The sequence below is a fragment of the Nycticebus coucang genome, chromosome 21, assembly GCF_027406575.1.
Source record: "Nycticebus coucang isolate mNycCou1 chromosome 21, mNycCou1.pri, whole genome shotgun sequence".
NCBI classification, from domain to species: domain Eukaryota; kingdom Metazoa; phylum Chordata; class Mammalia; order Primates; family Lorisidae; genus Nycticebus; species Nycticebus coucang.
The window spans coordinates 24,993,022-24,997,800 of NC_069800.1; the positions used below are offsets into that span (position 1 = coordinate 24,993,022).

A 4,779-nucleotide genomic window follows, 5' to 3' on the forward strand; every position below is an offset into this window, starting at 1 on the left:
CTTTGCGTCTGGCAGGAACCTGTGATGTCCTTTAGCCAATAGATTGGTGGGAATAGCCTCACACCAATTTCAAGCCTGTGCTTCATGGAGCTTCACACGCTTTGACATGAAGGAGGATGAGTTAGTTTGCTGGAGGACTTAAAGACAGCAGAAACTAAAAATGAATCAGCCCAGGTACCCCAAGCAGACGTGCATAAGCTGACCCACATGTGGACGACCCCAGAGAGCCACAGAACCACCTAACTCAGGCAAACACAGCCTAAATTGCTGACCCACAGAACTGTGAGCTAAAATAATTTGTCGTAAACTACCATTTTGATGTGGCTTGCTACAAAGAAAATGGTTGTTGCTATAGAGAGTCAACATCTAGTATTGATTATATTAGAGTTATTTTTCTGGAAATTGAGACTCTTTTTAACTTGCTAAGAGTGATCTGAAAAGTATCTGGGGAAAAGGGAACTTCAGAGTTAGACTCTTAGCCTTGTCAGTTATGTCCCTTCCAGACAAATAAACTATTATGCAATTTCTAAAATCTAGGTGCAAAGAATTTCTACTAGGTCTTCAAGTCTCTTGATGCTGAGGGTCATAGCTAATCTATCTTCCTGGTGAGATAATTAACTGTATGCTGAGAATGTGTGTGTGTGTGTGTGTGTGTGTGTGTGTGTGTATGAAAGGGAGAGGGAGAGAGAAATGTCTTTGATAATTAAAAAATAGTGAGAAACCTTCTCTCACTTAGCTTGTTAAAACAATTCGTTTTACTTTTCCCATAAAACTATTGGCTGATGACGAGGTGCAATGGCTCGTGCCTGTAATCCTAGCACTCTGGGAGGCTGAAGCAGGTGAACTGCTTGAGCTCAAGAGTTCAAGACCAGCCTAAGCAAGAGGGAGACCCTGTCTCTACTAAATAATAGAAAAACTAGGGGGCATTGTGGTTGGCACCTGTAGTCCCAGCTATTGGGGAGACTGAAGCGAAAGGATCACTTGAGCCTGAAAGTTTCAGGTTGCTGTGAGCTATGATGCCACAACACTCTATCCAGGGCAACAGAGTAGACTCTGTCTCAAAAAAAAAAAAAAAAAAAAAAGATATAAAGAAAAAGAATAAAGAAAAAAACCAACAAAAAAACAACCCCCCCCAAAACTATTGACTGGTATAATCACATTTCTTCACAATCTGAAATCTTAAAAATTGCTGCTTAAAAATTAACACAATTCTGTGAGACTGTACTATAGTGAATGTGGATGTGCTTTGAAATCTTACAAGAGACAAGAATGCTGTCATGCCTGGGCTAGACTGGCTGCCAGGAGCCACGAACTTGGAGGGAAGGCAAGGAAGTGAACAGAGAGAAGCAACCCTTAATGACTTTGAGGGGGAATAAACCAAGTCTCCTGTCAGACACACAGTTGGCCAGTAAGATTAAAATGACTCTCGATTAAAGGAAAAATATGCCAATTAATGGTAGGGTTGTTGGGTGTTGAAGAGAAGGTAGTTGATCAAAATAAGACACGTAACAAGGAGAGTAAAATAGTGAAGTAAAGGTAGCAAATTGGGAAGGGTGGCAAATTAGAGGTATTTTGGTAAAAAAAAAAAATTACTCATTTTCATCTGTTGCCATTCTCCCATCATGATCTTATTCTCTTTCGTGTCCCTCCCTGCCCACGTCTCGTCTCATGCCTTGTTCCATCTACATTTGCTCTTCCACTATTCTTCTTTGTCAAAATCATATTTACTATTTTAGTATTTTAAAAGAAGAGCGGGACACACACCCGATGAAATAGATGTAGTCTAAAAAAGAATCAGAAGACATTTTGTCTATTTTTTTGATCCTTTCAAAGAGCAAGCTTTTAGAATCATTTGTCCTTTCTTCTATTTTTCCCACCTGAGAATATTTTAAAACTTCCTTTTTACTGTTGTTTAATTTTGCTGCTGCTCATTTTTTCAGTTTTTAAATGAAAAAAATGCTTTTTAAACCAGCTTTCTCTTAATAATGAAGGCAATTAAGGCTATCAGTTTTCCTCTGAAGATAGCTTTTGATGTGTTCTGTGGGTTTTGTTATAAATGAAGTGTTTTTTTTTCTTCTAGGCAAGTTTTAATTTCCTTTTTGATTAAACATTATCTAGAAGCATGTGCTTTTGTAGTCAAGTCATTAAGGTTTTTTTTTTTGCTATCATTTAATGATTTATTTCTAATTTTATTAGCTTATGATCAGAGAACATAGCTTATAAAAGCCAGTGAAATGTGCTGTCTCTGTCCTGTCATGAGAGTATCCTGTTTTTTTACTTTGTTTTCTAATTCTGATTTTGTATGGTGACTGATATACATAATCTACTACTTTCATCTTCTTTTGTGTTTACTACTATTTTTGTTTTACCTTTTCTATTTATTCTCTCTCTCTCTTTGCTAATATGATAAAGTCTACTTTATTCTCCATTGTCATTTAGTTAATTTCTATTCTTTTGTTCTAAATTATTAGATATTAATATCTACTATTCTGTAGAAAATTTATTTCCGTCTCCCCCTCAGAAACAAAATCACTATTGTATTTTTACTGTGCTCCACTCCAATAAAATGAGACTTTAATAGTCTACTTCCATTCTCATCCCTCTTTTAAGTTCCCCTAAAGAGATGCTGAAGTGTTTTTATAACTTCTCTGATAACCATTTATCCTAGGCTTGAAAAGTGGAGCCTTGTATTTATTAAGTTAAAAAAAATTAGTTTTTCCTTAATTTTATTCTCTTACTTCCTTATCTTCATTAATTTTTAATGTTATACATTGCTATATAACCTATTCTCATTCAATTCTAAACCTTGTTTATATTTATCTATATAGCTTAATAACTACAGCTGAACTTATCATAAATCTGCCGTATCTATAGAGACACACATGTTTATGCGCAACATTTTCTTTTTTCTTTTTTTTTTGCCATTAAAGAAATATTTCATTTTGTCTGTATCTCTGAAGATGCTATCGCTGTTAGTTTAGTAATATAAAACTACTACATGTTATTTAATTGAAAAGTCTTGGGCTAATCTCTGGAGAATTTTCATAGGCAAACTCTTATGTGTGGGCTGGATCAGTAAACACACCAATAAAATCAATTTCCAGGAAGAATGGACCATCCACTTTATCAGCCAAGGTAAATCCTATAAAAGAGATCTTGTCGAGCAGAAGCTGAGACTGAACATCCCAGATTCTTCCTTGATTTGAGAAGAAAAATTTGGAAAAAGGAATCTTGACCTCCTGCCAGTAGGGCCCCCCATGGGTGAACATGAAGTAACTGTACATTTGATTCTTCCTCTGGATAAAATCTGAGTCCTCCTTGATATTCACCATCCATGGTTGACCATCCCCACGGACCCGGAGATACAGAGTGTTAAACTGGGACCAATCATAAGACTTCCTCCTCTCAAAAGAGCCCCTTGGTATCCTGGATATCATTACACAGTATCCACTTTGGCTACTATCTCCATCATAAGGTCCCTCAGAACTCAGAGTTCCATAGAGCAGTGCACTTTGGTTATTCTTGCCCATTTTTAAGAATACTTCACTTCTGCCTCCAATTGTCTTGTCAGAAGTCACTATCCACTTATCTAAATCTCCTTCCCCTGGAACTGCCAGACGACCTTGGCTTGTTCCAACAAGACCTCATGCAGAGGGCGGCCTTCTGGCCCTATCCAATGATTCACAAGTTCATCCTTCAAAAGCCTAAAATGGTCCTTTATTTCATCTCTAATTGCTTTATCAAAACTAACTTCTGGCTTCTCATCAGGAGAAGTTGTATCCAAGGCAACTTCTTGAGTTCCTGCAACCCACCTTGAGTCTTCCTCTGTGAGGAGGCTTTGCCAGGAGCCACCACTGATTTCTGAGGAATATTGGAACAATAGTCTGTAAAGTGAATACCCAAAAAAGGATGCAAGCCAATACTTGGCTTTGGGCATTTTCTGAGAATATAAGTGCTACTCAGCAATTTGTGAACAAAAGCCATGATTTAAAAAAAAAAAAGGCAAAATGTAAAGTTCTCCCTGAATCACCAGAGAAAAAATCTTCAGCCAATAGCTCAATTCTACCTTCCCGCAGTCTGTTGTCTATGCGCAACATTTTTCTATTGCTTCAGTCAACAGACCTCAATTGAGTGAACAAAGGAAATTTTCATCACTCTCTATCTCTACATATCTTCCGAGACCTCTCACTCTGCTTGGTTGATCAGCATCTCAGTCTCCGGTATCAAGCTCCTTACCAAGTACAGAGAGAACTCTGGAGGGTCTCACATTTATACCTGCAGGGCTCTTTCTTTGCTCTTCACTCATTACCATACCTTAAAAAATACCTGTTTATTGTTTATTTGTTTTTAAGAAAAATGACTGAAATGGTGCTGCAAAATTGAATGGACACGTAAAGCATATGACAAAGCAGAGGAACTGGGAAACCTTCCATACCACTAGACAAGGAGAACACAGCATCTGCTTGTAGCAGAAACATGAAGAACAAACACCCTGTCTCAGTTACAGGTTTCTCATGGAGATGAAAGTGAAAATGGTATTAAAAAGATTTCAATATTACGAGCTGTTATGTGACATTTATTACTTCTCCCGCACACTCATTTGGTTTTTGAGGTCAGATTCCCTTGAAACACTTGATTGATAAAGGCAGGTTCCCAGGTACACCACAGGGAGAGTGAAAAGGGCAGAGAAAGGATGTGTTCCCAGCAGGGGTCTAGTCTGATCCCAAGGGGAGCCCTGGAGTGTGGCTAAAATCACAATGCTGAGGCTAGAGGGCTGAC

General features: G+C 37.9%; 1 pseudogene; it reads right to left on the minus strand.

The window, feature by feature from the left end:
* Positions 1-3,005: 3,005 nt before the first annotated feature.
* LOC128573478 (complex I intermediate-associated protein 30, mitochondrial-like) lies at positions 3,006-3,984 on the minus strand (annotated as a pseudogene).
* Between the last annotated feature and the right edge of the window lie 795 nt (positions 3,985-4,779).